The sequence below is a fragment of the Conger conger genome, chromosome 2 (genome assembly GCF_963514075.1).
Source record: "Conger conger chromosome 2, fConCon1.1, whole genome shotgun sequence".
NCBI classification, from domain to species: Eukaryota; Metazoa; Chordata; class Actinopteri; order Anguilliformes; family Congridae; genus Conger; species Conger conger.
This window is the reverse complement of record NC_083761.1, coordinates 80,849,581-80,861,252: the sequence shown is the minus strand read 5'-3', so window position 1 is coordinate 80,861,252 and position 11,672 is coordinate 80,849,581. Positions and strand designations below refer to the sequence as shown.

General features: G+C 46.4%; 1 protein-coding gene across 1 annotated transcript in view; it reads right to left on the bottom strand.

Moving 5' to 3' along the window:
• The window catches only part of cdc42ep4b (CDC42 effector protein (Rho GTPase binding) 4b), a 32,254-nt gene extending 31,514 nt beyond the window's left edge, over positions 1-740 (bottom strand). The window contains exon 1 of the mRNA XM_061232441.1: positions 400-740. The gene's annotated coding sequence lies outside the window, so the exon portion shown is untranslated. The remainder of the gene's footprint in view (positions 1-399) is intronic.
• Between the last annotated feature and the right edge of the window lie 10,932 nt (positions 741-11,672).

Below are 11,672 nucleotides of genomic sequence, written 5' to 3'. Positions count from 1 at the left end.
TTTGTAGCAGTCCGACGGCGGTGTCTGGGCATTCGAAGCGTGGGGAGAGAGGTTTCTTTCGTGGAACAAAGCCTCGACGTTTCATTGTGTCCGACCAAGTCTGCAAATGCGTTTGGGACAAAGCGAACTATCGATGACTACGACGTGACCACACTGTACATCACCCACTGTAGAATCTCGCGCAAGGAGAATGAGTCATTTTAAAAAAGCACGTATTTATTATGTTTAATAGCCACAAGTGTAGACACAAATAAACAAGATAATTTTAAAACACGAATAAGTTTGGTCTGCACTTAACCGCGATCGTATGAAGTTCAACTGCAGTATCGGATACCCGCCTGTCCACAGCAAGGAAGAATAATAAACCAACAACCAACAACACCACCAGGTTAAACTCACCTCGTTTCTGCAGCAGTGCTTCGGCAGTAAATCAACGAAATACCCCGGTACCACTGCGGGCGTTAAGAAATCACAAATTGTTTTCTTGCGATTCTGGAAACAACCCAGTTTTCGTTTAGTGTTTTGTAAATCCTTTGCTAACACGCTAGGTGGCTGTACATATATTAACGTTACACTTTAAAAACAGGCCTATATGCCGCCGTTTAGTACGGTATTACAAAGTAGCAAAATATCAACGTATTCGTTGTAAATTGACTCTAAAAGTTTCTGTACAACTTCACAGTTGAATCGCTGTAGACGTCCGTCCGCGTTGTGGCGTGATGGCGCACTGAACAGTCGGTTTATTCCAACTCCGTTCAGGTTGTGAAATCACTCCCCCCGCGAGCGCTTAAAGCTACAGGAGCCCCCTTTATTGACGCAGTTAACGTGATTCACTGGATGCGGGGTAATGCTCGGCATCTTCCCGGGGTGTCCAAATATGCGTCAACCGCACGGTGAAGTAGCGAGGGTCAGAATTAAGATCAGCATGACCCCATTCTTCGGTTGCCCAGTTATTCTTGGATTTTTTAAGGTTAAAAAAAGTCATTTTAAACTTGATGGCGTCGTGATTTGTGTTCATAATGTAAAATTGTATCTGCAATACACTTAAGCAAACATAATTTAGGCCAATAGGTAGCTAATAGTAGACGTTAGTATAATAATTATTGTAAATTTGCGCGTGTTGTTGCTGCTTGTAGAAGTTTTTTCACTTCAAATAGACTAGTACAAGAGAACACGCCATAATTCTCCCGCACCTTTGTATGTTAATTCCCCTATTTCCTCTCAAACGACTGATTTACGAGAATCCCTGGAATGCTCTAATTAAATCTACGATATAATTGTAAACCAGTCTGAAGAATGTACACAGTGTGCAATTAAATCCAACCTCCTTTCCATTGCGCTGCACTTCCTTGCTCTCCAGTTGGAGAACATGGATTGTGTTCTGCTCATTTCATTGTCTACCATTTAATTGCAGCCCTTTTTTTATTTTTATAAAAATAAAATAAAAGGGAATATAATTATAATGATGAATAAATTATATATATGTTCGTGTTTTGGTTTGAGCCACAGCAGCCCATGCTCAATGCGCGCTATACGTATTACAAGACCATTGCGCAAAGTTACAAAGGCTTTTATGGTCTCTTCGGCTCTCACAAAGTCCTCTAAACCGCTTAGCACGGTAATTGCGCCGAGCTTTGAACGTACAAGACACCAACTTGACACCCACGTTGAAGAGCACCCTGCGAGTCGATGGGTGGGAATTCTACGTGGGGAACTACACGGGTCAGCGTTGTGTCCAGCCGATTCGAGGGCTCAATTGTCATGTGACGTGCTCTCCCCGGAAAAGATGAAACCATCATAATAATCAACGGTTAGGCTGTATGTATACGACGATACCAATGATATCATAATCTGGTGAGATTTGATATCGCAAATATTTTCTGTGCATTGTATTACCGCGTTCAAGCAGTGAAAATAATTCCTGATGTTACAATACAAATTCCAGGGATACTGGGTTACTGTAATTCCTGTGTGTGTGTGTGTGTGTGTGTGTGTGTGTGTGTGTGCGTGTTTTCACACCAATTGAGAGTGCTTATGTTGTACTATGTACCCCATTGTATACACCTCCCACTGTGTGACACAAATTACATTATAATACATTTAACAGTCCATCTATAGAGACATATAGACTTACACAGCTTATAGTTTGCATACAATCCGTGTATGCAGATGCATGGTTACTGAAGCAATTTTGTGCCTTTACCAAAGTTACAATGGTTGCAATGCCTTGTCTGCAAATCAAATACGCTATCTCGGGGGTCACTAACCATTGCTTCATTACAGGCATACTATGCAGGATTTCTTCCTTTGAAAATTTTATAAAATAGCGTATGTCTGTGATGCTCTTATAATCAGTCTCGCTCTTTATTAAAATAACATTTGGTATTTCTAGAGTTCGATAGGTGCTCATGTTGACTTGGGGGTAGTAGTTGAATAGTTCTAGTCAATGTGTGGTAGCAATAAATAAAAAGAAAAAGGCCAACAGGATGCTAAGATACATAGCCAAGAGGATTGTTTATAAGTCTAAGGACGTTATACTCACCTTATACAATACACTTGTTAGACAACACTTGGGAGTACTGTGTGCTGTTCTGGGAAGAATTCTGGGCAGCCTGTAGGGTAGTGGTTAGGGTAAATGACTGGGACTCGCAAGGTCGGTGGTTCTAATCCCAGGGTAGCCACAATAAGATCCGCACAGCCGTTGGGCCCTTGAGCAAGGCCCTTAACTCCAGGGGAGTATTGTGTCCTGCTTAGTCTAATCAACTGTACGTCGCTCTGGATAAGTGCGTCTGCCAAATGCCAATAATGTGATGTAATGTAACTGTACTATAAGAAAGATATAAAGGCACTGGTGACAGTCATTGAAAAACATGAATATGAAGATAAAAACGGTTAAATGGATTTAAAGTGTAGAAATGGAGGCGAATGGGGTGGCGGTGGGGGTGAGGATGGAGGAGGACTCTTCTTTGATTGTAAGCACAGGACCACAGCAAGGCTGAAATCCTGCATCGTACACCTTTAAATTAAACAAGACTCTGCTTCATCTCGCCTGAGCTAACAGTGAGTCATCCCACCGCTGTCTTCCACGCTGCTAAATCATGGGTGATTGGCCAGCGCTTCCTCAAAGTCACACAGAGAAAAGCTCACGCTGGAGTCCTCAGGAACGACCACATAAATCTCTTTTTCTTGTTTTCATACGCAACATTGTGGTTTTGTCTCATGGGGTTTTAAACCCTCTTTTTTTCAGTTGCCTGGTTCCAATGCATTTCAAGCAAGTCGATCTATGTAGATTCGATATATGCTTAATACATGTTTTTCAGTAAAACCTTCAGTGCAAAACGAACTGTAACAGAGTTTAACCCTGCTGAAAAAAAACAGCTCAAGCTAGGTTTTGAAATAGCTGGTAGCTAGTTGACCGGTTGAGACCTGCTCCCAGTTCGACATGACGTGATTTGTCCGGATCAAACTATGTTTTTAAACGGCTGGTAGCTGTTTAAAAAAAAAATAATAGCTGCATTACACACACTGTTCATTTCGACAGCCAGGTATTTGCTGAAGCAAGTCAATGCGAGAGCAAGCACCTTGCTCAAGTGTACAACAGCACCACCTAGTTAGGAAATAAATTTGCATTGCCTCTGGCCAGGGGCAGACCATGGTCCTGGCCAACTTTGGACGATAAAGATCTCTCACTTTTCATATAGAGCCGGGGTGCTAATTCCGGTGGGCCGTTTCCACAAGCGTGTCTTCTGACCGCCTAATTACATTACACTACATGTCATTTGGGTGATGTTTCAATCCAGTTGATGAGACTAAGCAGGAGACAATCCTCCCCTGGAGCAATGCAGGGTTAAGGGCCTTGCTCAAGGGCCCAACGGCTGTGCGGATCTCATTGTGGCTACACCGGGGATCGAACCACCGACGTTGCGGGTCCCAGTCGTGTACCTTAACCACAATGCTACAGGCCTAATCATCGCATACGAGACATTGTCCACACAGCCCCTCGTATTCCGTTCCCACTGCGATTACCCAGGTTGTCACTGCAAATGCTAATTGGTGCATTTCCCCGGTGAAATAAAGGTGGAATAATTAAATAATGGGGCGGCAAGGATGGTGCAGTGGGTAGCACTGCCGCCTCACAGCAAGGAGGTCCTGGGTTCGAATCCCCGTCGGCTGGGGCCTCTCTGTGCGGAGTTTGCATGTTCTCCCCGTCTTTGCGTGGGTTTCTTCCGGGTACTCTGGTCCATCTGGTTCCTCTCGTAGTCCAAGACATTCAGGTTAGGCTGATAGGAGAGTCTAAATTGCCTGGAGGTATGAGTGTGTGAGTGAATAGTGTGTGACCTGTCCAGGGTGTATTCCTGCCTTTTGCCCAATGTATGCTGGGATAGGCTCCAGCCCCCCTGCGACCCTGCTCACTATAAGCGGGTTAAGATAATGAAATAATAAATTTAATACTTAAGGAGATTTAACTGCACGGTTATTGCACTGCATACCTATGCAGTATGTTACATTTGAAGACCAAACTGAACTAAAAGTTTTACCAGTGTACACTGTCAATGCAGTTACAAGCAAGTGGGGCATGTGAACATTTTGTTTCTTCTTTTGGTTTTGCAATCAGATTTGAAGTGTGCCCTACTGGAAAACAAACCCTGCTCAAGCTAGGTTTTGAAACAGCTGATAGGTGGTTGACCAGTTCAGACCTGCTCCATACTCACCATGGTTTGACCAGCTCAAGCTATGCTTTTAAACATCTGGTAGCTGGTAATTTCAAGCTGGTCATAGCTGGATTTCACAGCAGGGTGCCCATTTGCTCTCTATTCAGGTCCGTGTTTCTCTATAACCACGATGAGGGAACAGACAGAGACATTGCAGTTTCATTTTTTTATTTAGAAAATAATGTTTTTTTTTGTTTTTTTTTAATCATGTCACCTCAAATTCGTACTTCTACCTGAAATTTAGCCCAGAGCCTCAAAGCTATGGAATTCTCCAGAGCACCTTCAAGTGAAATATTTTTTGTTTTTATTATCTAATAAAGAATATATTTGATCACACAGAATACATCCTTGGCACTAAACACTCAATATATTACAATATGTTCTGGAGGGGGGTGACACGTTGTCAATTTGAGAGACCCCCCTCAACCAGTACTGGTAGCTAGTAGCCAATTGCAATGGCTGTTTATACCCCACAAAATAAGAACACACACACAAAAAAAAAAAAAAAAAAAACTTCAGAAGAAATTAAATAAAATCCACAGCTAATTCTTGGAAAATGTTACAATTTCAGAGACTGAAAGGAAGAATGTTTTTTTTTTTTTCATCTATGAAACAGTTCAGACCTGTTATCAACACCAGCTGACTTGACCTTTCCCCTTTCATATTTCACCAAAAAAAAAGAGTTGTGAATAAAAGAAAACAGAGAAACACATAGCATTGTGGGTAATGCTGTGCTAAGCACATTTCTCCGCTAGTGCTGGACTTTTCCATGCACCCTGGCTTTTCAGTGGGGTCATCACAGCGAGAGCAATGTGGCCAATCAGACAGCTCGTATTTCAGAATATTCATACTTTTTATAATTTGTTCATAAAAATAAATATTCATTTTCTTTCTCACGTTTGTAATCTTTTTTTCTTTTTTTTTTTTTTCCTCGCAGGGTTGTTTTTGAATATCTTTTTTTTAAATCAGCTTTGGATTTACACTTAAGCACACTGTACCTAGAAATAACGTGTATACAAGTTCAACAGGTCACACAGACTTCTTGTGTGTTCGAGCGTGTGTGTGTGTGTGTGTGTGTGTGTGTGTGTGTGTGGAAGGAGGGGGGGGGGGGGGGCTGTCAGTGTGACTTACGCTGGGGTAGTGACACAGACAGACAGGGTCAGACCAGCCCCAGGTCGAATGACGACAACAATAAAGAAAAAGCGACCTCTAGCCAAAACAGATCACTCTCTCGACGCCTGAGACACAAATTAAATGACCTACATCCAAAAAAATCCCCACCTTACTCAAAGATATTTGGCATTAAAAGACGCTTAAGACAGATAAACAGATCCAAAATGCTATTATTCACAGCAAAAAAAGCAAAAAAAAAAACAAACAAACAAAAAAACCAAACCAAACGTAATTAATGTACTTTAAAATATGGCAAAGCTACCAACAGTTACTTCGTATTAATAATGTTTCCTGGTGTCCCCCCCCAAGTAGGCTACAGATATTATTTAGTCCTAACAAGCCCCACATATCCACTGTAAGTTCCTTCCCCACAGCCTGCAGGACTCTGTCGATTAATTACTAGAGTGCCTCTGTGAGTCTGTGGCGTGGTGAAAATGCTCAGAGTTGAGACGGCTAAACTACACATCGTGCAGGGCGCTCTCCTTGGCGGACGACCCCTTTCTCCTCGCACTCAGATTCGCTGCCCTTTGACTGCGGAGAAATCGGGACTTTGCGGTCAGAACGCGCGGAATAGCGCTCGGAAAATCCTTTGGAAGCGCGCTCCATGGCCAGCTCTTTTTAGCGAAATGATTTGCTACAAGCGAGAGAGCTAAGCCCGGAGCTCGGTAGCTAGCGGGGGGGCCGGGGCCCACCGTGGTGGCGGTCGCTAATGAAACCATCGCCGGTCCCTCCACTCGATCCCTTCCCACCCGTTATGAACCGCGGAGCTTTACGTGCAAGCTGTAGTTAATGTCGTGGGCCAGTGTGTGTGTGTGTGTGTGTGTGTGTGCGTGTGTGTGTGTGGGACGTCGTAGCCCTCCTCCGCGGTTTGTAATGTGGTGGCAAATGGGCCTCCAGAACTGGCGTCTCTTCTGATGACGCCCTGGTGGGAGGCTTTGCCCTCAGGCTGCTAAAGAGCTAACGAGCTAACGAGCTCAGAGCTTGCGAATTTGGAAATGACGTAACCGCTGGTCAGAGCTGTTGACCAGCCGCGGGAGCGGGAAGAACCCGGGACCGACGGTAGTTCCCACGGGCGCTGAACGTCGCGGAGGAGGCCGAACCTCAGATACACGTGCACGTGAAGACCCGAAACGCCAGGTGTGCAGAGAGCGTGCTAACCGTGTGCAGTGCGCTGTGCTGTCTCTCTGGGACCCCCTCGGAGATGCTACGCCGCTTTTACCAGGAGTCTCGCACCCAAACCGCCCTTCTGGGTTTTGTACTGCAGGGTTAAAAATGGGGAAAACAAAGAGGCTCTTCACAGGGAAGTCAGCGATGAACCTCGTAGTTTCCGCAGGGAAGGCTGTGGCCCGAGAGCTCTGCCCTCACACTCAGCTCTGCGTACACACAGGGTCAGCCTCACACACATAAACCTGCCACCAGCGTCTGCTCACTCTGCCTCTTACATCAGCTGCTAATGATAAGATAATCTCCACAAGCTCTCCCTCACCCTCTCTCTCTCCCCCTCTCTCTCTCTCTCTTTCTATCTCCCTCTCTCTCTCCTTCTCTCTCCCCCTCTCTCTCTCTCTCTCTCTCTCGCTCTCTCTTTCTATCTCCCTCTCTCTCCCTCTGTCTCTCTATCTCCCTCTCTCTCTCGCTCTCTCTCTCTGTCTTTCTATCTCCCTCTCTCTCCCTCTGTCTTTCTATCTCCCTCTCTCTCTCCTTCTCTCTCCCCCCCTCTCTCTCTCTCTCTCTCTCGTTCTCTCTCTGTATATATGCGCATTAAACATTAATATTTCAGAAAATTGTCCTCCCTTTGGCTGTGCGCCCAGTACTATGCGTGTGTGTGTGTGTGCATGTGTGTGTGTGTGGTGTGCGCGCGCGTGTGTGTGTGTGTGGTGTGTGTGTGTGTGTGTGTGTGCGCGTGTGTGTGTGCATGTGTGCGTGCGTGTGTGTGTGTGTGTGTGTGTGTGTGTGCGGTGAGGGGGTTGTCAGTTATTTACAGTTTTACGGCTGATTTAAACTTCATTTTCCCGTCGGGGGCGCTCAGTGTAACGAAGACGGCGCACTGCGTACAGCGTTGCCGTGACGCCCCTGCATTACCCCGGGGGGGGCACCCTCTCTCTGTTCTAGTTTCGGGGGGGTTGTGCCTCTGCCCTCCTCTCTGGACCCCTCTCCATTCCCCCGATCCTCCGCTCAGCGAGTGACAGTGTCCTGGGCTGGATTTAGGGGATGACCACCGCCCAGCTCTTCCCTGTGTGAGGAGTTTAGGAGGAGGAACCACTACCTGCCCCAGACCCCCCCACTGCCACTGCTCCGCCCTCAGTGGGAGGAGCCTGAGAACATGACTGACAGCACACCTCCGCAGAGAGTGACTGCAGGCCTGGGGGGTCGGGGGTCGGGGGTCAGGGGTCGGGGGGAGGAGTGGGCCGGTTGTGCCATAAGCTCTCCGGCCTTGTCGTTCAGAATCTTTCACTGCTTATTACCGTCACTGTCCGGCCAAAAATCGACATTTCTGGAAGGACTAGTGAACTGTCCGAGGAGCAGTGAGCAGGGCAGGACAGAGAAAGAGAGACGGACTAAAAGAGAGCGCAAGAGAGTGAAAGTGAGAGAGAGAGAGAATGAGAGAGAGAGAGAGAGAGAGAGAGAGAGAGATGAAGAGGTTTGTCCTTCCCTCATTTCCCTTCCCTGCTGGTGTTTGGCTGGGAATACTGGAAAACGGGGAGAGCTGGTCTCACTGGAGGAACGTGGAAGAGAGGGATAGATGTCTGACTGGAAGGAAGGAGTGGAAAAGGAGAGGTGTACAAGTTCTGCCTCTCTCTCTCTCCCCCTCTCTCCCTCTCTATCTCTCCCTCCCTCTCTCCCTCTCTCTCTCTCCCCCTCTATCCCTCTCTCCCCCTCTCCCCCTCCCTCTCTCTCTCCCTCTCTCCCCCCTCTCCCCCCCTCTCCCTCTCTCTCTCTCCCCCTCTCCCCCCTCTCCCTCCCTCTCTCCCTCTCTCTCTCCCTGCATAGCGGGCCTTGTGTCGTCCCAGGGATGGAGAGGACTGACTTCACCGACTCCGCACAGCCACAGGAAAAAGCAAACATGTTCCAGGCCAGTGAGCAGGGACAGAGATCATAAATAAGAAAGGGGGGGCATCGTGGTGCTCTGACCCCCACATGCCGTCACCTTGGGGGGGGTTGGGAGGGCGGTTTAGGGGCTAGTGGAGGGGGGGGCAGCTGCCCCTTTCTAACAGGATTTCCCAGCCCAACTGATCCACTTTATCTGTTAACCTACCGAGGGGGGATACCATCACCTAATGGGTCAGAGACACAGCAGAAACACACACACACACACACACACACACACGGGCACTGCTGATAGGTCTTCCTATTGGTCCAAGCGGTAGCGTTAGGCAAGGAGCGGGCGCGTGAAACAGCGACGGATGTGTTTGTGTGGAAAACTGAGCTAACCCTGGAGAGAACAGCGCAGAAGAGCGACACCCAGCGCCTCAGAAACCGCAGTCTGACCGCAACTGGACCGCTCCAGAACCGCTCCAGAACCGCACAGCCCGAGAGATACAACCCTCTGGGCTCTTTGGGAAAACGGGAACACGAAATCAGACTGGAAGCACAGTCATGTGATCCTGCCCCCCCCTGCCCACCCGGCCCAACTGTAAAAGCCATTACAAATGTATGTTTCCATGGCTACACTAATATGATTCCAAGGCCACTTTTCAAACGACTCCAACATACTAACCCCCCCCCCCCACAAAAAAAACATAAAGACACCTGTATTCCCTTTTTCCCTTAACCTTGTGCCCATACGCCTGGTGTTCAGTACCACTGAGTTCAATCTAACTTCTTTTTTTTTTTCAGAAATATGCCACAATCAGATACACTCAGATCTGAATGTATTATGAAGGATTGATGAATGATAGAGTTTTCTACATTGATTTTCACCTCACAGAGAAATTAACAAGAGTATTTTTCATATATATAAATATATTGTTTGATACACATCTGTGACCTATCACAGCGTTTTTTGTCCGTGTCAGACCGGAGTATTTGATTGGACGGGACACGGCTGTGATTCTTGGGGGAGGTCAGCATTGTCCGTGTCCCACAAAGCAATGCGGTGGGTACTCCGCTGAACTCCTCTTAGTGCTCTCCGTACTTTCTGTGATAACCACCCAATTCACGCGGACGTGCCACAGACATTCTGCAAAAACGGATTCTTAGACCAGGAGGGAAAACAAACAAACACACAAACAAACTGATATCATCCCACTTCCTGTCATTTCCCGTCAACAGTTCACATTACAATGGCCACCCTACAGCGCCCAGTTCCTCTTCCTCGATCCACGTATTCTCAAACTGTCCTGTTAACATTACATTACATGTCGTTTGGCTGACGCTCTTATCCAAAGCGACTTACAGTTGATTTAGACTAAGTAGGAGACAAGCAATGCAGGGTTAAGGGCCTTGCTCAAGGGCCCAACGGCTGTGCGGATCTTATTGTGGCTACACCGGGATTAGAACCACTGACCTTGTACCAGTCAGGTACCATAACCACTACGCTACAGGCCGCCCCGACTCAAGCAATTCGAAAGCTTGAGGACAGGGTCCCATGACATCACCGCTCGGTGCTAAAAGCTGTCAGAGATGATGTCATCTTCTTGGAGGACCGCCTGACCGCCTGAAGTGTCCTTGTTGAAAAACCTTTCACTGAAAATTTCTCTTTTTTTACAGGATGTCTCTTAACATGAAATTGTGTTAGAAAGGAGCGATTACTGAGAACATCGAAGGTTTGTTTCAGGTAAAATCACACCCGTATCTTTCAGGATATATTCAGACTCGCACTGCCAAAACTTGAAAGTGAATTAGAAGCTCCAGGGCTTCAAGTCTTACTCTTCCCTTGATAAAGTTCATCATCGAAACGTTACATTCAACTTTAGCGCATAGTACCTTTTAAACTTTTGACCTTTGACATGGACAGGTTGTTTCTGCTGTCAGATATTATTCTATAGAGATGTGTTAGTCCAGTCAGCTGTCTCCTCAGAGGGAAGACTTTCGATGGGTCTGAGAGGTACAGACACATTTTACACACAGCCGCCCGACAACTTCCTCAAACCAGCCGCTCAACAGTCCTCTCGCAGGCAGGCGAACGGCGTGACCAGGAGCGCAGCTGGTTCCCCTCCTCCCTTTCTCCGTTCACTCGCTTCTTTCATTCTCAGTCCTTCCCTCATTCATCCTTTCATCACATCCCTTCATCTCCGGGATCCGCCTTCGACTTTCATCCACCGTTTCGAATGTCAACTGCCGCAATGATAACACTGTTTTACTCCAGACGTTTTTTTGTTTTTTTTTTCAAAGAGAATCTCACAGATTCTTAAGTTTTTGTATGTGTTTTTGTGGGGGGGGGAAAAAAGAACAAAAAACTAAATGGAAGAAGTTACCAAAAAAATTAAAAAATCATGCAACTCGCGCAAGCGGAAAGGATAAGTGGACGCTGTCAGTTTTCTGAACGAGTGTCTTTCAGAAAGAATGAAAAAAAAAGAGAAAAAACACGCATGTGGCAGCACACACACTCAGGGGGCTCCTCGCTATCCGCATCTACGTTAACTTTTCCTCAAAAATTCTAAATAAAAAGGAGAAAAAGCAATCAAAAAAAAAAAAAATCAAGCGAAGGAAAACAAACACAAAATGGCCGACATAAAAAAACGTGAATTCTCGATCTCTCTCCTTCCCTTTCTCAGGCCGATGTGAGGTGCACGCGGCAGGTATGTACACACACATATATATATTTATCCCTTTTTAAAGTCTGGCGCG